The 21,355-nt window shown below is 34.8% G+C and overlaps 2 non-coding genes and 2 pseudogenes across 2 annotated transcripts; 3 read left to right on the forward strand and 1 right to left on the reverse strand.

Annotated features, from left to right (window-relative positions):
• Positions 1-12,040: 12,040 nt before the first annotated feature.
• Positions 12,041-12,489, forward strand: LOC143608877 (uncharacterized; annotated as a pseudogene).
• A 1,065-nt stretch (positions 12,490-13,554) lies between these two features.
• On the forward strand, positions 13,555-13,715 carry LOC143608894 (U1 spliceosomal RNA). Its single transcript, XR_013149345.1, has one exon. It is a non-coding gene; the product is annotated as a U1 spliceosomal RNA (small nuclear RNA).
• Positions 13,716-15,230: 1,515 nt separating this feature from the next.
• On the forward strand, positions 15,231-15,391 carry LOC143608893 (U1 spliceosomal RNA). The gene has a single exon (XR_013149344.1). It is a non-coding gene; the product is annotated as a U1 spliceosomal RNA (small nuclear RNA).
• A 579-nt stretch (positions 15,392-15,970) lies between these two features.
• Positions 15,971-18,936, reverse strand: LOC143608878 (protein trichome birefringence-like 9; annotated as a pseudogene).
• Between the last annotated feature and the right edge of the window lie 2,419 nt (positions 18,937-21,355).

Consider the following 21,355-nt stretch of genomic DNA (forward strand, 5'->3'; position numbering starts at 1 on the left):
ATGTAGCTGATTCCCGTCAGGGTAAAGAATATTTGGGTGAAATCAGTGAAGGGATACTTGAGGCCTATGAGAAACCGTTGGGCTAGAAAGCAAACCCAGTTTTTTGATATACTATCACTGCGGGCTAGAGAATCGAAGGGTCGGAAAACTGTATTGGCCGGAAATTGTGGTCGGATTGCGTCAATCTCCGGATCTGTAAACTTACAAATCTCGAAGGAAGGGGATTGAAGGATACCTTGCGAGTAGAGATCATCGGGCTCGGTACGATTGAAAGAAGAAGAAGAAGAGGATATAGAAACAGTTGACATATTGAAAGAAAAATAAAAAGGAGAAAGAAGGATACCTGAAAGACGGCTGAATGTGTGGTTATAAGAGGCTCATGTTCATCGCATATATAGGCGGCGTATAATTATGTTTATCAATAATAACCACCTGACACACGTCTAATCATCTTCTTTTTTGCAAGGATTTGAAATTCAAAATGACAACTGTGTTACACAATCACCCGCCATTTTGGGGGCAATTGTTAGGGCATGAATTTTATGCTGAGGATCCATTCTTGACTATCTTGTGGATAGATTATCCTTAAGATATGATTAAGGTTATGAAGGATCAATGATCCTCGGTATTATTTTTTTACCAATGATTTCATTTTTAATGGTGATGTGTTAGCCAGGTATAACAACTTTGTGATCCAGTCTACCATATATTTTGCTACAAGTCACCTACATACATGCTTGAGACTGAAGACTAAGCTATTGGGAGAAGTGGCAGAATAAGAGGGCTTATTGCTGAGTCATCAATTGATGAATACTAAGGACAGGATATGTTATTCTTGAAGACGTGCTTAGATCAAGAATTCTATAGCTAAGTCTGGATCCAGGATCCTTATTCAACATTGCTATTAATGGATGATTTTCGTATGAAGACTGATGTTTAAATAACAACAACGGCTCCTAGACTTCCTCAACCACTTATTTCGTCGTTAAGCTTCTATAAGCACGTGGTCAATGAACATGATGAGGAAGAGTGGAAGACTAGCGAGTTTATAGGACTTATTTGTTAGTTAGTTATTATTTTCTTTTCTTTATATACTGAGTTGTGATCAACATTAGGCACACATTTGCACGTACTCTAGCTGCTAAGTTATCTGTAATCACACACACACATAGCATTCATTGTATTCGTTGATCAACAACTCCACCTTTGTAACCTATTTTTGATATTAATAAACCGGTGATCGACGAGTTGTCATCACCCGGGGTTTTTTACTTTTGATCTGAACAAGGTCAAAAGGTTTTTCCTCGCAACAAATCGCTGTGTTCATCTCAATTTCGTTCATATATTCATTGTTATCAATTTAGCACTAAATCTCACATAACAGATTTGGATACATTATCCTTAGTTGATTTTTATCCAAAACAATTTGTTTTTGGGTGGATGGGCGGTGGACAAAATAATTTTGATTAAGTATTATGGGTTGTGTTGAAATGAAGGTTGTATTTAACAAGTGGTTTGTTTTATTTTTCTTAAAACCGTACATAGGGTACAATGTATCCCAAGTGTGGGGATGAGGAAATTTTCGTTTGTTTTGGAAAATCAGACAAAAAAAATTATAAAATCAGAAAAAATTAAAAAAATCAGAAAAATAGAAAATTTAAAAAAAAAACATGTGTTTAAAAGAATCGGAAAGTGGTAAGATGACGGGGTAAAGTTTTGGTCCCTTTTAATGGTCACAATTCCCTAAATAACATGTGCCTAGTTGTTTTAAAAGGAGATTATGTTGTTTTCTAATCAAGGTTAGCATGCTTTCGGTGTAATAACTTGCATAACATGTTCGTTACACTTGAAAATTGAGAAAGCACGGATTGGTGAAATGGTTGATATTCTCCGATAGAACTTGTACAATCAGTGCATTTCGAGATCTTAGCGTGGCATGAGTGCAAAAGTGATAGAGGCACTTAGGTTAAGCCTCGTCTGGATGAGCGAGAGTGTGGGTTTTGGGGGGTTGGGGCCTCATACATTATACATATGAGGATGGTTATGTGAGGGGCGGGGGGTTGGGTTTCTTTAGAAAACCTTATTGGGCCTATTCTTTTATTTGATCAACCCCGGTGTTATATTGCGAAACGATCCAACTTAATAGGTTTCTATGTAATTGTTTTAGTATTTATCAGTTAGATATGTGAAGCATTATGTTTATCATGCTGGTATGTAATTTTCAATTATTATATTAGTTCATTGGAAAAAAAAGTTTGTATTAGAGTTTCAATGTTTATGTATGCGTAGTTTAAAGTATTATATATTGAGTGAAAAAAAGAAAAAAAAGAAAAAAAAGAAAAAAAAAGAAAAAGAGAAGTTAGTGATGTTTATAGTTGTTTATTTCATTGTTTTCTTAGTTTGTTTATAATAAGTCGGATCGGGTCGCTTGAGCTACTTTCAATATTCCCTTCCATACCCTTACACCTAGCCCCATTACAACCCGTTTTAAGACCATCTTGATTTGTATTCATGTCAAATGCATTTACATAGGTGGAGATTTGATGATTGTACAAGTGTATGCGAGGAGAATTGATTAAATATGAAATGTACGGATGATCACCAAGGAAAGGTTATTGTGTAAATGTGTGTTATGTATAGCTAAAAGCCGAAAGCATGCTAGGTTAGGTTAGAAATCTATGGTTTAACTGGAAAGTCAAGTGAACTAGTGCAACCGATAAAAACAAGGGAATAGGGTATGACTTGGGACCTTAACTGAACCGGTTTTGTGGTAAGATTGGTGGATACAAGTTGAATGGAATAGAAAGTGTGTGTTGAGATGTTGCTTGGGGGCAAGCAACGTTTAAGTGTGGGAATGTGAAGGGTGGTCCATGGGACAACCCTTAAGTGATTTAAAGCCGTTAATAATCATGTTTTGAATTGGTTTATTTTGTGGAATTAGATAACTACGGTATTGTTGGTGAATTGTAGGTTCAAAGGAGGTTTCGGGGCTATTATGGTGTATACCAAGGTAACCGAATGAGCCGGAGACGCGCGAGAGGCCAAAACATGTGGAAAACAAGGATTTGTGGCTGAAGTCCACCGTGGCCCACAGTGTGAACCGTGAGCCACGGTCCAAATGAGCAAAAGACCACAGAGGACACTGTACCGTGGCCTCTATGGTCACCGTGAAGCCCACCGTGACCCACGGTTGAACCGTGGACCACGGTCAGTTTCTCCAGAAATCACCGTGACCCACGGTGTGAACCATGGTCCACGGTCCGGAGTCGTAACTGCCGATTCTTCTACATATTTTATGAGTTTTTGGGCTATCTTTTCATTATCTTTTGATGCTAAACACCTCTAAGACGAATTTTTGAGGGCAAGAACAAGACTTTGGTGATTATAATCATTTGTTTGGATTTATGATTCGTTCAATTGTCTTAATTGAGGTGATGACAATGTATCCCAAGTGTGGGGATGAGGAAATTTTCGTTTGTTTGAAAAATCAAAAAAAAATTAAAAAAATCAGAAAAAATTTAAAAAATCAGAAAAATAAAAAAAATTTTAAAAATGTGTTTAAAAGAATCGGAAAGTGGTAAGATGGCGGGGTAAAGTTTTGGTCCCTTTTAATGGTCACAATTCCCTAAATAACATGTGCCTAGTTGTTTTAAAAGGAGATTATGTAGTTTTCTAATCAAGATTAGCATGCTTTCGGTGTAATAACTTGCATAACATGTTCGTTACACTTGAAAATTGAGAAAGCAAGGATTGGTGAAATGGTTGATATTCTCCGATAGAACTTGTACAATTAGTGCATTTAGAGATCTTAGCGTGGCTTGAGTGCAAAAGTGATAGAGGCACTTAGGTTAAGCCTCGTCTGGATGAGCGAGAGTGTGGGTTTTGGGGGGTTGGGGCCTCATACATTATACATATGAGGATGGTTATGTGAGGGGCGGGGGGTTGGGTTTCTTTAGAAAACCTTATTGGGCCTATTCTTTTATTTGATCAACCCCGGTGTTATATTGCGAAACGATCCAACTTAATAGGTTTCTATGTAATTGTTTTAGTATTTATCAGTTAGATATGTGAAGCATTATGTTTATCATGCTGGTATGTAATGTTCAAGTATTATATTAGTTCATTGAAAAAAAAAGTTTGTATTAGAGTTGCAATGTTTATGTATGCGTAGTTTAAAGTATTAATTATTGAGTGAAAAAAAAAAGAAAAAAAAAAGAAAAAGAGAAGTTAGTGATGTTTATAGTTGTTTATTTCATTGTTTTCTAAGTTTGTTTGTAATAAGTCGGATCGGGTCGCTTGAGCTACTTTTAATATTCCCTTCCATACCCTTACACTTGGCCCCATTACAACCCGTTTTAAGACCATCTTGATTTGTATTCATGTCAAATGCATTTATTTAGATGGAGATTTGATGATTGTACAAGCGTATGCGAGGAGAATTGATTAAATATGAAATGTACGGATGATCACCAAGGAAAGGTTATTGTGTAAATGTGTGTTATGTATAGGTAAAAGCCGAAAGCATGCTAGGTTTGGTTAGAAATCTATGGTTTAAATGGAAAGTCAAGTGAACTAGTGCAACCAATAAAAACAAGGGAATAGCGTATGACTTGGGACCTTAACTGAACCGGTTTTGTGGTAAGATTGGTGGATACAAGTTGAATGGAATAGAAAGTGTGTGTTGAGATGTTGCTTGGGGGCAAGCAACGTTAAGTGTGGGAATGTGACGGGTGGTCCATGGGACAACCCTTAAGTGATTTAAAAGCCGTTAATAATCATGTTTTGAATTGGTTTATTTTGTGGAATTAGATAACTACGGTATTGTTGGTGAATTGTAGGTTCAAAGGAGGTTCCGGGGCTATTATGGTGTATACCAAGGCAACCGAATGAGCCGGAGACGCGCGAGAGGCCAAAACATGTGGAAAACAAGGATTTGTGGCTGAAGTCCACCATGGCCCACAGTGTGAACCGTGAGCCACGGTCCAAATGAGCAAAAGACCACAGAGGACACTGTACCGTGGCCTCTGTGGTCACCGTGAAGCCCACCGTGACCCACAGTTGAACCGTGGACCACGGTCCAGTTTCTCCAGAAATCACCGTGACCCACGGTGTGAACCGTGGGCCACGGTCCGGAGTCGTAACTGCGTATTTTTATACATATTTTATGAGTTTTTGGGCTGTCTTTTCATTATCTCTTAATGCTAAACACCTCTAAGACGAATTTTTGAGGGCAAGAACAAGACTTTGGTGATTATAATCATTTATTTGGGTTTATGATTCGTTCGATTATCTTAATTGAGGTGATGACTGATCAAACGATGCGTGGCTAATTCTCTTTATGTTTTCCCTCGGATTGTAAGGTTTCTTTATGATTGTTAATTGAATGTTTATGAATTTCTGAGATAATAGTTTAATCTTTTTGATTTCATTATTATGGTGTTATGAATTGATTGTTAATTTGTTGGATTATTGAGTTCGTGTTCTACGCCGTCAATTCTTGGTTTTGTATGTAATCGAGATTAATCGGGAGGGACTTGGGACTAGATAATCTAATTGATAATTGAGTGATTACCTTGCATTTATAATCCAAGTACTTAGTCATCAACTATCACAATTGTTGCATAATCACGAACTATATACTTATTGTTCATCTCAGTTAAACATTCATGTTGACTCTTGTAGAAACCTGAAACCGAGGGAAGGCATACTTCTTCATATTGTTTAAAACTCGTTTATTGCTTTAGCTATTTTTGTTAATCAAAACCAAAAAACCAACTCTTTGAATTTACTTTTGCACTTAGTTTAATTTACTTTAATTATAAAGCTACTTGGTAACACAATTTCCACAAACTCCCTGTGTTCGATACCCGCTTATCGCTATCTAATAATTGTAATCGGTTTATTTTTGTGTGAGTTTTCGACCTCACGTCACACTCTATGCTACCACCCTCGGGTTTTACCAACTGATTTCCCTGCGCAACGCGCGGGTAATTTACTAGTTTAACTTAAAAAGTACTTTATGTGTTGTGGGCAGAGGTGGTCCAACTATTTTTGTTATCTAAGCGAATAAAAAATTTTAAGGCCCTTATTTATATAGAAATTTGGTTTTTACTTTTGAAAATTCCATTTATCATGACGCACTTTTAATTATATATTTAAGTTAAATATAATACCAAAATTGTTTGATTTGTCAATATTTCATGAGTTTTTATGATCATCATAAGTATCATATTATGTTGGTGTTTAGTTAAAATTGATGGTATATTTAAATTAATAATCATTTTAAACTAACTTTAGTTAAAATTTAGTCGTTTTAGTCAATAATAACTTTAGTTTTGCACACACGCAGTTCGTGTGTTTTGGAGTTGTAGGGTTTATTGGGATTATTATAAGTTGTAACTTAAAACTTAAAACAACGGGGGTTAAGGCTTTGTTACTTGAAACCTAAGCAGTTAATGCGGAAAAATATATATATATCGGTTATCGCAGTGAGATATTGGTGAGATATCAGTAGTTTTAATATCATGTAAAATTCATATATATATAGCAATTTAACATTAATAACTCAGTATAGTCTTCTACCATTAACACATTAATCTTTTGCAAATTGCAAAACACTAACAATCGTAGCAAGTAAGAATTGATTAAGACTTAAAACATTAACATTAAACACCAAAAGTTGATAATTAAGACTTAAAACATTGATATCTAGAATATCAATGATATATCGGTCAAATATTAGTCCAATATCGGCAGAGGCGAAGATTAGTGAGGGCCGGGGGTGCCCCCCCCCCCCCCCCCATTTTTTTTGCGTACTAGTGTAAATTTACCTGTTTTCGTCCGAAATTTTTATACGCTGTGTAAATTTAGCCGTTTTCGGCCAAAAATTTGAGCCCGCCCCCTCCGTTTTTTGGCAATTCATTATACATTTTGAGTACCCCCGGTGTCTTCGTTCAAGCTTCGCCACTGAATATCTCATCAATATCGTTGATGTTATCGGTACCGATATTCTGAACCGATATTCTTATTCATATATCGCCAAGGACCGATAACCAATATATCACTGAAATATCGGTGATTTAGACTGCATAGCTTGAAACACATCTTATTTGTTAAGGGGTGTTTCGGATTGCTTATTTAACTTAAAAAGTACTTTATGTGTTGTGGGTGGGTGGTATATTTGTAATTTGATATTTTAAAAGTCAATAGCAAAATCAAAAGGCCAATATTTGTGCCTTTTCAGAAACAACTTTTAAACCCATACCAAAAGACTAAAACGAAAATCATTTCCGTCAAACGCAAACACCTAATTGACTTTATGGATTTTTGAGAAAACCAATAAGTACTTAATAAAAACAATCCTAAACGCCCTCTTATTATTGTTGTAATAACAATAACAAGGTCTATATATGTCGCGTTGCGACGGTGCACTAGCATGCATTTGGTTGATATAGGTTAAGTTCTTTATGATACTGATATAGTGATATCTATCATAAATATAGTTGATATGGTTTTTCACTTTTTTTTGTTTAAATTTGAAACATTGGGATTGAAAATTAAAAGAAGTGAGTTAAGGTTATGTTGAATTGAAACGCATATTATTGTTAAAGGGTGAGCCGAATTGCTTGTTTAACTTCAAAAGTACCTTATGTTAAAAGTTTTTATTAACTTACGGTTTTACGAAAAAGAGTTTATAAAATGTTGTTTGGATTAAAAAGGACATACTCAACTTACGCTGATAACCTAAACATGTTTTTTTATTTATACTTTGCAATCAAACTAAAGACCTACTAAGAAAAGTACAAAACCAAGTTACACATATTCTTGTAACTAGGGATGCGCTCGGGATGGTACCGGTACCGATCCTGAAAGTTTGAAACATTTGGTACCGGCATCGAATGTTCGGTTCAATACCGTATTTCGTTCAAAACTCGGGAAATACCGATACCGAACACTAAAAACTTGTATCAATTTGACACCGACGGTACCGAATTCGGTATCGGTACCGGTACAAAAAATGTTCATCCCTACCTGTAACTAAACATACCTCTTATTGCATGTATTAACTAGAGAAATACTTTTAGGTACAGTTATGGAATCAAGTTTAAGTTATAAGAATCGTGAAATAGTAACTTATCACAAATCACTTTGTTTTATTCAGATATATTTGCTGAAAATTATACATACAATTGAAAGTTTGGGTTGATAGTACCTCAATTTTATTTGCCCGTGTAGTTAATTTTTTATACTTTTTTTTCATTATTATTTTAATTATCTCACATATTTAACTAACCAATTAACCAAGCACTTTATATAATTTGGCTTTTATCTCATGTTTGGTACTAGTCGCAGCTTGTGAGTTCAGTAGTATGAGTTTTGACTTTACAAAATAACAAAATGAACTTGTGTAGATACTCTTTTGCTTATACTACGATTATATTTTGGGTCTTATATTTCGTTTTCTATAGTGACTACATAGAAATCAGAAAAAAAAACTTTATAACGGCCGCATCATTTAGATATTTAACCAAATGTCTTTTAATAAATTTTCAAATGTTATTTTGATTTTCGTTTTATTATTTTTGTTCACATGTGGTAACAACCAGAATCTTACGAATTAACCCGCAGTATCTTGAGCTTTCATACCTGCTCGAATAACGTAAACAAGCCGTGAAACTTAATTCCCCTTCGAATAAAACATTATGTTAAATTCCATTGAAACGAGTTTTCAAATAACCTCTTTGTACTTTTTATTGTCTTCAATGTAAATGGTTGTGGACGGAGGAAAGACGTTATCGAATCAGCTATTTGTTTCATTCGTTGTTGTGTGATCCAATTGTTGTGTAACTGCATTTGTTTGTAATCGAATTTAGGTTAACTATATAATTAGCTAAAAATTAAGGTAGAAATCGGAATTAATTACGAATCACCACCGAATGTATAATATTGCAATGATATGCATGCCCTAGAATACAACATCCTTAATTGGGAAGTTATGAGATTTTATTTTTGCGTTTGGACGCTTGGTTTTCCTTGTATCACCATGTTGGCTAAGTGTCAAAGTATTAGTTAAAAAGTTTCCTATTTAGTTAAAAAAACATGTGTAAATGTATGTTATACGCAATCAACAATGTCATATCACCCTTTCACTCATGTAGCATTAGAAAACGTCTCTCAATATCTACATGACGTAGCATTAGAAAACGTCTCTTAGTATCTACATGGCATTTACCCACCAACACATATCCATATTGGTAATGATAACTTGGTGTTTCAAGATATTAAACATATTTATTTGATACTCGAACATAAGTCATGTATAACTAAAACCTTGATTTGCTACATAAAGACATGGATTAGGTAGACAATGAAGCCATTAAAATCCACACAAAGTAAAGGAAAAGAAAGAAAGAAAACACAGATATAAAGAGAGATCGTGAAATCGTGATGTACATCTAAGGAGTTTGCTAGAGATACTAGTGAGCGAGTATTGCACATGGAAGCAACTCATGTAATTTTGGTTCATGAATCATGATTTTTGGATTAACTACTCATTCGAGTGATGGTATGTCTAAATTTACGAACTATCATCTCGTTAGAAATAAGTTTTGTTAATGGTCAACATTTAGGTGTCATAGGTTTTTTTTATAAGTGCAGTGTTTCCCCTTAATTATTATTTTGAAACACATCTTAGTATTTTGATTAGTTAACTAAGTTAACGTTAACCAATAACCTATACATGTTTTTATATCCTTACTATTTTAGTGATTAATATTTGCATTCACAAAGAGATCTTGATTGTAATCCATGTGTGTCCAAAACGGGAAGAATATATAGTTTTACTAAGAATTTATACCTTTTTAAATTAGACCCTTATTTAAATCAAGTTCATAACGAGCACACAAAGTATTTCTTATAAAAATTAGTATTTTTTATAAATTTCTCTATTTATATGCATTTAAATAAGAAATAAGAAACTAACAGAAAATTAGAAATCACATCATTATAATAAAATAATTAATATACTTAAGATAATGTCCATGGCTTTATAGCCTAGTGGCATCTTGGTGGTGGGATAAGGCTTAGGGACCATAAGGTCCTGGGTTCGAATCCCACAAGGGGATTTTCTTAAGATTTATTGGGTTTCCTCCTGAATTGATGGTTAGACGTTATTGCCTAGTGGGATGGATATGATCGCATGGTTCTGCTCGTGACCCGATGATACTCCAGTGGTCCGTGAGTGATCCTAATTTGCTGTTCAAATATATATATATATATATATATGATTGATTTCTTTTGAGAACCACTTTGAGTTTTAAGAACTCGAAAGAACTCAGCGTAACAATTTTTTTTTACACACGTGTAATACGTAAGTGTAAGTGATGTACAAAAAATTACGGTATTCTTTTACACACCGAATCGATTTTTTACACATGTGTAACTAACGTTTAAACTTGTGTAATTATAAAAAATACTTATTCTCTCTCCTGCTTCATTTTTTAATTAAATTTAATCTAAGCCACATATTTCAAATCATTTAATTAAATGTGTGGTTCAAAATTGAGTTCTTAAAGTTCTTAAAACTCACCATGGTTCTCAAAATAACCCTCTCATATATATATATATATATATATATATATATATATATATATATAGGTTCTTTTGGACCCACATATAGGTTCTCGTTACTTTAAAATTTTACACATATATTATAAGTAAGTTACCCATACCATATGTAATTATTAATTCTCTTTCTTGTCTCGTTCCTTGGAGGAACAACCTGCTTGGGGACATTTTATGACAACATAAAATATAATATTAGAAACATAAAATAAAGAAAAAAGTTATTGTTGTAAATGACTAAATTAAGATTATTACTCCTCATATATAGGAGTTTCTGTTAGTAATTATATCTTGTTTCTCATTGTATATATAAGTTTTACAATTAAGTCGGATTTTTTCATTCTAAAATACAGAACACTAAGAAATATTCTGAAAATGTAAATCATAAAAATAGTTAATTAAACATGTTAAAATAATTAACATGTTAAACTACATAGACCAAAAACGTAGTTTACTCAATTTTAGTAAAGGAGATTATAGAATTTAATTATCGAAAAAGTGTATCACGCACGTGAGTTTTGATGTTATGAACAATATATACTAATAAACTGCTACTAACCAACTAAACACTTGAACAAGTTAATGGACACGCCTACTTGAACGTCATGCATCAAGTCGTCACTAGCAGAGTACAAGTTATCTAAAAAAGTAAAGCCCTTGTTGTTTTAACTTATTTCACCATTTTGTTAATGTGAAATAATAAAAATATATGTAGTTAAAAAAAGTAATTATAATTCAAATATAAATATTTGGGTTGAATAAAAATAACCCAATTCCAAAATAAAAAAAAAACAAATTTGATTAATTAATCCAGCTGAATTCAAATTTCAAAATTTTGAGATCAATTTAAATAAGAAAAACACAAATTTTTAATGGTATTTTGACTCTTAATATCACAAGTTGTTTTAAGCTATTTGACCGGAAGGAAGCTATTTAATATATTATTTTACCATTTTATTTATTTTTTAGTTCTAAAATAGTAAAAAGTAACTAGCCCAAACGTGTTCTCCTATTTTTCATCAAAAAAGTTTGACTTCACGTAGTAGCCAGAAAATTAACCAATATAGTAAAACACCTTGTGGTATAGATGTAATTCAATATATTTACATAGTTAATCTTTAAACAGTTAAAAGATTAATTATGAAGTCATCCTCTCTTTCTAGAGAGCTACACTACATCAATGACAACTCCTGGTATTCCAATCCACTATTTCCACAATTTAAGATGGTATGTGCTTAATTCACGGTACAGATCACCAGGTGTCCTTCATCTACTAATTTCCTTCTCTATAAATAAGTTAACAATTCATTCACATAGTTCATATCTTCTCATAAGAGCTTGTTGTGAATCTAAGAACAACCCTTGTTTCTAAATTGTGTTTGCTCTTGATCATCAAATAATGCCGCTTGAACGAACAATGTCGATGGTGGTGAAACCAACCGATTAGAAGCCGAAGATCAATGAAGAAGTCGTTAACCGTGGTGACCGTGATGAAAAGAGGGTCAAGAGGAAGAGAAGGTACATGGCCATGGTGTGAACTCCTCCTCGAGTTATAGCGTCTCCACTACAACCTCCTTTACAGAGGTTGTATATGTCATGCATGGACGTGTTTAAAGACCTCGGCATGGTTCCTTCACCTCCAGGTGTACAACAGATTTGCCAAATTCTCGGTGAGTATGAATTTAATCTGCATGTTATTAATTTTGCATAATTAATTTTAACAATGTTTTAATTTAATTTGTAGATGGTATGATGTCGGATGATGCTGGAACAGAGAGGCTTCAATTTGTTGATAATGATACTACTGTGATATACAAAGTCATATGTCATGCTGATAACTTTTTGGTAATGTTCATCATAACATAGTCTTTATTTATCATAATAATAATAATAATAATAATAATAATATATAATGCATGAGTAAAAATTACGTGTAACAATGGACTACATAATGTTCAATTGTGTATTATTACAATTATGCCTTTTATTTATATTAATGTCTTTTGAAAAGAAGAGCTGCTAAATTAAGTTATGTTTTAGATGAAGGAAGTATGACCGCTTTATCAATGATTGAAACACATTTGTGAAAAATTAATATAAGGAAACCTAGTTTATATAGATACTAGTTATGTGTAAATTAACTTTGCATTTTGCAAGCCCAGTCTCTTGTTCAAGGTTTTGCTTTCAACTTCACTTTTTTTTTTTTTTTTTTCTGGCAGTGGGGGGAGGGGCACCTCTAGGCCTAAAAAGAACATAATCTATAGTTGGTATAAGCCATAATATTTTTTATTTTTATAGGAACTTTTATTTATATCAAAATTCAATTCTTTATTGAATCTAGTTCCAGTTAAGACAGGCCTCAGAGTGAAACCCAGTGGTCAATTGAGTTAGCTGAACCAGTTTGTATATAATTAAACCGATAAACCAAAAACCGAAATTATATGAACTGTTACGAAACTTTTAATTATGTTCTGGTTATAATATTAAACTGAACTGAAACAAAGTGTAACGCTCATACACTTGTATCACCTCTTATGTGAACATACTTAAAGGATCACACTGAATCGAAATTGACCTTACCAGATATGAAGTGTAAGTTTAGCAATGGGTGCGTTTATATTTTCGAAAATTCACTCCTGCAGCATTGATGTAACAAAATGTCATCCCTATTCCCGAGAAATTGATTCATGAAACCTTTAAAAGTCCAAATTCACATGTGGGAATACTATTATCTGATTTGGATACAGAAACAGTTATTCAGTTAAACCTTGTACACGTTATGCGTAACCGACAGTACAGAGAGCCGGAACTAGAAGGATACGTGAGATTGTGTAGTGAAAAGAGCATTTAAAATTCATCCCACATCAGCAAATAGAAGAAAGATAAAGGGATGATAGAGTGAATAAAAGGTGGAAGAGGTAACGTTGTAACTCACTTACCTGGATGGGGTCAATGGGCGATCAAGAAGGTCCATGGCCTAGGTTAGTTACCTCCATTGCACAAAGGAAAGGTGCTACCCTAAGATCGGTCCAAGTGATCGAGTCTACATCATAATTTGTGGCGGTGGGGGCTTGCGTTCGAGCAGCCTCTGCACAGTAGCTAGTCAAAAGTGTTTGATCCTGTGTTTAGAGTACTCTTGTTATAACTTTATAGCTTCTGTCTATTGATTCTCTTAACAACTCCAAGACATCACTATATCTCTTTAGGATGTGGGTACTTACTATATATATGTGTTTTTAAATGGCGAGATTGCCTACCTCAAGTATTTGAAGCGAAATTCAAGGTTTTGTGGCTACCGAATTTTTACGCGATCATAACGGGTGATAGCATGTCACAATTGCGTAGCTCATAACTATATGTGAGTTAACTAGCACTGAAGAGATGGTTTCTAATACGAAAGAGTCAAAAGGGTGACACACGGAGTTTTGATTCAGTAGAGTAGAAGAAACTTCAAACCACACTTCTCATTGATCAGCCGCCGAACAAAACTTGAGAATAGAGGATCTCATTCCATTGATAACAACCTTGTAGAGTCGTTAAAATACCTGGTTCATCATGTCTGTCGAAGGCTTGACATCTTTTCTCATTGATTATGTTAAAAAAAAACTTAACTTAGCATATTACAAGTTTAATCTCTTGACCACATTAATGTTCATGTCATTGTTTAAGGTTTTGCTTTGAAGCTACACTTGGTTTGTTTCGGCCAATTGGCCGTGGGGGTAGGGGCGCCTCTAGGCTTAAGAAGGATTTACTCTTTTTTTTTGTATAAGCAATTTAGCCCAACTTCAAAGCTTATTTTGTTTCTTGTATCTTGATGTTAAGTCACAAACTTCTAGCTCTAATTCCTAAATTTGTACACCTTAAAAATGGTTGTACATTGTAGGTCAATACTAGTTACTGTTCAGCTAAGACACCTTCATTGCAGATAAATGGACTGTATTCATGTATGTAACCGAAGTACCGTATTAAGTTGAAAACGTATAGAACTTGATTGTTGGAAAAGATTCAAAGAAACCAAACTGGACTCACAATATACATGCTTGTCTCGTTTGATAACTAAACAAGAAGAAATCCTAGCAATTGCCAACATATCTCGCGAATAAAGCCTTAACTCGAAAATTACACAACTATTATAATTCGTGCTTCTTGATTACACATTTGACTAGCAATCAGATACTCAAAATGTCTTGATAAGACGTATTTGTAGTTAAATTTTGATCTAATTAATTAGTCTCGGCATTACCAGTCTTGTTTTAATTCCTCGACAAACTGACTCAACCTACTCCTTTCTCAAACACAATTGGTTCATCATGATGTAATTACATCAGTAGTTCAGGTGGATTCAAGTTGTTTGTGTTTATCAATCCATTATATTGCTAAAAATATATTGTTATCCAATATGACCATATTATGTTGTCTCAAGTTGGATTCATTAAGAATTTACTTACTAAAAATTAAACTCAAATGTACATCAGAAAGTATATATCAGTTAGGGGCTAGAACTCCCAGAAAAGCATGAGAACTATAAAGTGATCCCACATTGACATGGAGAAGAAAACTAAAGGGATAGCTTGGTAGATAAAAGATGAAAAATGGAATCGGATTAATCACTTACCTGGATGGGGTCAATGGGTGATCAAGAAGGTCCATGGCCTAGGTTAGTGACCTCCATTGCACGTAGGAGGGGTGCTACCCTAAGATCGGTACAAGTGATCGAGTCTACATCATAATTTGTGGTAGTGGAGGCTTGCGTTCGCGCAGCCTCTGCACAATACTTGAGTGCAAGTTTTTGGTATTTGTCCGTCTCATTGATTACCTGCACAATATTTCAGTGCAAGTTTTTTGGTATCCGCTTGGCTCATCAATGCTTGGCGCTACTTTTTTAGATTGGTTTTAAAAAATAGCAAACCGATCTGGTGTGACTAGATTGGTATGAGTAGTTTAAACAATAAAAGTACCCCAGAGACCGGCTAGATGCTACCTCAAATCCTCAATAACAAAAGTCAACTTTATGCGTTCAGTTGGCTAATATTATGAAGTATGAACTAAACAGCTTCTAAGAGATTAAAAAGTCTTGTGTTACATTCATGGGAAATCAAGATACAACAGTAAGAACCAAAACAATTTATATAAAGAAAGTATTACATAAATTAATCATGCGATAACATATAAATAAATCAGCGTGTTTCTGTTTCCTATAATTTTGAAGTTCCTCATGACTAAACTATGCAGAAACAATAAACATTTGGTTTGATGTCATCTATGGTTTGAACCCATTTCTTTCGTAAAAAAACATGAACCGTCATGGGTGCACACTCGAGTCATCCAAGTCAACCTCAGTTCATGTGCCGATGAATTACTAGCCCAATTAAGAGCCAACATAGTACAAACTTCTAATCGGTGCACCACTTGATCACTTGACTCTAAATCCTGTGGACAAAAGTTGTGCATAAAGAAGTTCATTCCAAGTGTCGGGGACACCCGGTAGGCACCAGTGGCTACAAAATCTTGTGGAGATGGTTGTCGAGTACCTGGCTCATGGTATCTTGAAGGGTGACCATCTTTCCTCATTGTTGTTAAATACGAAATGTTCAAGAATTTGACTTTTCTTTTTGTGGCTTCCATCTCTTTGACCACATTCATTATTATCTTATTGTTCAAGGGTTCACTTTCTGGATTAATGTAGCTTGTTTCTGGTTCCTTACTCCGATCACATTGACCACCCTTGTTCCATTCTCCGCCCCTGCACACATAGCATGTTTCATTCAATATTTTTATGTCATTTGAACGAATTTAGGCAAATAGTTAGAGGTATCAAGGTGTACACAGAGATGGGTTGTATGATAGGTCATAACAAACAAGGTGACAATAAAACCAATTAACCCATCCGAAACCGAAAATCCATCACAATTGAGCTTATATACTAACCCATAACAATAATCAGTGCTTCAGTTCCAGTATTACCTTGTCCCAAACCCAACGGCATCAAAACTGAACAAAAACACACCGAAACAGCACCGAACTTTTTAAATGTTTGTTATAAAATTTACGGCATAACTCACTATTTTGGGGCAATAGTTTTTGACCCAAACCTATTAATAAATAATCAACAAATACTTTTGTGCAAAAGTTTGGAGCCCAAATTCACTACTTTGTAACAATTTTTTTTCGGACCCAGACTATTCAAGCCAAATGTGTTCGGTTTGAGTACAACCACTCCTATGTGGCATAAACACCTTTTGTCCGTTTAATTTTGAATTTCATAAGTTCTGATTAGCTAGACCCATTAGTTTAACTTCTAACTACTTTTATGTACTTTAACTGCAATGAAAACACAGATGTATCCCGTATCATATAAATGAGCTGAAAGGTATGCTTGTTAAAAAGCATACTTGCCTGTAATGTACGGGCGAAAAGCTTCGAAAAATGATATGGGTCTTTTGGGGATCACAATTGTTGTAAGCCCATGACTTTAGTGTTTGAAGAGACTTCCCAAATGCCTCCATGACATCCATTTTCATGTTCAACGCCCCTTCTTCCTGGAAATACCATCCCCTGAAGAACAAAAACAAATACCAACATCCTATAAAAAAGATATTATAATCAATAAACATGAAATTATATAAATTTTTGAGCTTAACAAAATTTTATGAATTATATCTCATAACTCGATGCCCAAATTTTCGATCTGCGTCACATAAATAACAATAAGCTGCCAGCAACTTGTAAAATTAAAAGCTACTAAGTTCCGAGGTAATCATGACCAATTCATTAACCATTTATAAGAATAGCTGAATTACTTAATCGATAATCATATTTGTCTTGGTTCCACAAGTGACCCCGCACCCTATTACAGTTATAGAACACTTACATCTTGATGGTTTTGTCTTGGTTCCACCAGTGACCAGCGCTAAAGACAAGAACATCGGCTCCAGCCCATTTCAAAGAGAACCGGTGGAGTTTATCAACCCTAACGGCTCGTTGGACTTCTTTAGGAGCATTTTCTGGTGGGTCATCGATGACCACGAGAAAAGGCACTCGGTAGTACTGGATGGTCAGATTGTAGTCATGAAACATGATTGAAAGGAAACCTTTGTGTTTGGTTATGGGGTTTCCATGTTCTTCATATATTGTTGATGTATTTGAGACTCCCTGTGAAAGCATGCATAGTAGGGATTCCCATTGGTTTCTTCCTATGGAATCCCCCGCAAATACTATACGTCCGTTTCTGCTTCTTTCGAGAAAATCTCGCGCATTGAATCTGTTATTACATATTGCATTTGGTTACAATTTTGGGATTTTGTATTAATTCAATAAACTTATTTTTAGCTAGTTTTCAACCTTCATGACTTGAGTTTATTGGCTTAATGCTCAAATAAATTTAAAATTATATCCTTATGAAATAGAACAGTTAAAATAAGTCCAGTTTAATTATTCAAACCATTTGATGAAGGTGACACTCACTGGTTTGATTAACTCGAGATTCACAAAGCTAAAATTAAGGATGCTACTTTGCTACTAATTATAATACTATATAATATAGTAAAATACACCATATAAAAAGGTACAAACAAAAAAATCATCATGTGAACAACAAGCAATGCATTCATCTACTTATGAGCACTAAATCTTCAACCCTAGAATTTATCAACAGCTACCTCGAAATTCATATTTTAAACCAATAAAATTCCAAAAAACAATAAAAGAAAACCCATGCATGCAGTTTTATAATGCACACAAAATTATTTTACAATATTATTCACCAATAGAAAACTAGAACTGAACCCATACCTTGGTAAATCACTCCCATGAGGCTGCCACTGCCATTTAACATACCCGGAATCCGGTCGCCCGTTACGGCGGCACCGAAAACCTGGATCAAGAAACGGGCAATCTTCATTATACTTTTGGGTTGGGTATGTTTCATCCCAAACCCATTTCCCATATGAATAATCACAGCTGGTGTTTGATAGGGTTTTGGAGAAGTTGAAGGGAAGAATGTGAGGGTAGAATGGGGATACAAAGTTGCATACAACAATGGAGGTTATTAGTATAGAGATGAAGAAGATGAGTGCATAGGTGAAATCGTTTTTGTTTAATGGTCGGATGAAAAAGTGGTGTGGTTTGTGGGGTTGAGTCTCATGTGAAGATCCATTAGATGAGGAGGATTGGTTGAATGAGGAAAAATTAGGTTTTTTTTGGTTTATCATATGTATGAAAGCTGGCAATTATAGTAGAGAAAAGTCAAAGATTTGGATTTTGATTTTGTATTGTTTAACATTTTTAAATTTATATTTAAATTCTTTATGAATTTTTAAAATTCGACTCCTATGAGTTATATCACAACTGTAAATAACTAAAAAAAATGAAATTTTGTTCATACTTAAAAAGTTTTTGTTTGGTTACAATGAGATGTTCATATAAATGGGATTTGGGTGCTTTAATAAATTTGTTACTTATGTATCAAAGATATCTTAAAAGGGAAAGACATATTACGTCTATCATATTAAAACCAATATAGGTAAAAAATATTCAACACAATAATGCCAATAATGTATTGTTATACATTACATACAAGATAATTTACGTTTTTAAAAATGGTCCATGAAATCACATCACATGATCTTGAATCGTCAATCTATATCCAACTAACCATAAGTTAATCCAAACAAACAGATATGGATCTTCAATCATTCAATTTTGTTTACCTGTTCTTAATGAAAACTTATATGAGCATAATTTTTTATATGAGCGTAATTGAATTTAACATTGAACGTAATTCGTGTACGTAATGTATGATAAGCGATTATTATACATTAACTCACCCCAACCAATATAATAGATACCAAAATATATAATAAAGTACGAAATTATAATATAGCAATGAAAATTTCTTCCCCATGATTTATCGTAAAACATGTATTTACAAATAAAAAAAAGTTTTATAATGGTACATTTGGTTTATTTATACAAATGTCGTCTCATTCACCTAAAGAATAAAATAAAATTGTTATATGCCTAAAAGATTATTGTAAGTTCTATGGACGGATCAAGCAACAAATAACTAGTGTCCGTGTATCAATCTCAACAATAGCTAGCGGAAATCACTAGTGAGGAATCGAGATCCCGGATCTTGTTTGGTTTCTTATTACCCGGAATGGAGAGTTAGAGAGGGACATGAGAGTTGGTGAATGATAAGATTTTCAAAAGGTTGGTTTGTGCATGAGTATGCTCAACCCTATATAGGTGAGAGCATATCATGCACACTTTCATTGATGGGCCCAACTGGGCTTTTGTTTACATGGCCTTAGTCCCAAACATACAATAACAAACTAACAAGCTAGCTAAAATACAACGTTGACAGTACGAGTAAATACAAAAGACTAATATACATAACGGGGTCCTACATTCTCCCTCTAGTCTTTAGTATTTAATACTTTAGCTTATGTCTTCAGTCGGTTTCATAATCGAAGCCGTATTCGCTATTGTATAGTTGATTATCAACAAGAACAATATTCAACGATCCCTAGTGAGAGTTGTACAACTTCAACAGATCTTTTTTGCTGAGCACCGCAAGCTCATGCTCGTCAAAGAAGCGTAGGTGGTGCATATCTTCGCAGTGAATTACCACCTCTCCTGTTTCGCTGTCGAATTCCCAACAGATGAAATGCTTGAACAAGTTAGGGAGGAATGGTTCACCACGGTAGATTACTCTCCCTTCCTTGTGAGTCTTATATCGCCACATCTTTTTCTTCTTTCTGGTGGTAGGATCGATCTCTGTAGGATGACGAAAGGCCTTACCCTTGTTGAGCTTGAAATCCGGGTAATCCTTTTCCACTGCTTGCTCAGGGACTTATTGAACCATCCATTAAGCTCCTTCTTCGTTTCATAGTGACCCACTATTCTCCTGAAGTAATTCATGTCGAGCTCAGAAAGAGTATGCATGTCGGTGATATGCATGTAGGTAAGATCTCCATTGGCTCGACGTAGTGCCCACGTCTTGTTGGTTGGGTGCCACTTGCAATACATGTTAAGGGAATAATCCAAGTAAGGATACAATCGATCTCTCACACTTGCTCGGTTGCTGACAGTGTGAGACTTCCTCTTTCGTCGCTTTGGAGCTTGTGACGATTCAGCAGTGTCAACAACAGCAGTACTAGCCTGAGATTGACCATGGAGAGCCACCACAGGCTCATCACGAACCGGAGTGTTCGGGTTCAGAGAGTAGTTGATCCCATCATCATCATCATCATCATCATCATCATTATTTCCTGTTTCCACGGCTTCTTGAACAGAGAAGGCGGTATCTGCAAAAGAACAAACGTTAAAAATTGATGATATCTCAGCTTCCATTGCAGCATCCGCTTCCCTCACTCTTCTTGCTTCACTTGGCGAGTCTTGTGGTTGAATCGCCTTATTTCCACAAGTGGCTTCGTCACCGCCAATGTCATCATCACCATCACCGCTTTCGTCACGCGGTTCATCAAAACTATCATGAGGATTATCATCCTCATCATCACCTTCTTCATCATCACCATATGAGTCAGCATAATCCGAATCGTCATCATCATTGTCATCACTGTCGTCACCATCATCACCTTGAACAACTTGCTCTTGCATAGCAGGAGCAATCAGCGGAGCAGCAGGAGCAATCACTTATGCAACTAAGGTAGCTACAACAAGTGTAGAAGTCACTGCACTAACCTGACTGGTGCTAGCAACAGTAGTAACA

Source organism: Bidens hawaiensis, unplaced genomic scaffold, assembly GCF_021521415.1.
Source record: "Bidens hawaiensis isolate Kalapana, Puna unplaced genomic scaffold, B.hawaiensis_p1.1 tig00419442_1, whole genome shotgun sequence".
Lineage (NCBI taxonomy): Eukaryota > Viridiplantae > Streptophyta > Magnoliopsida > Asterales > Asteraceae > Bidens > Bidens hawaiensis.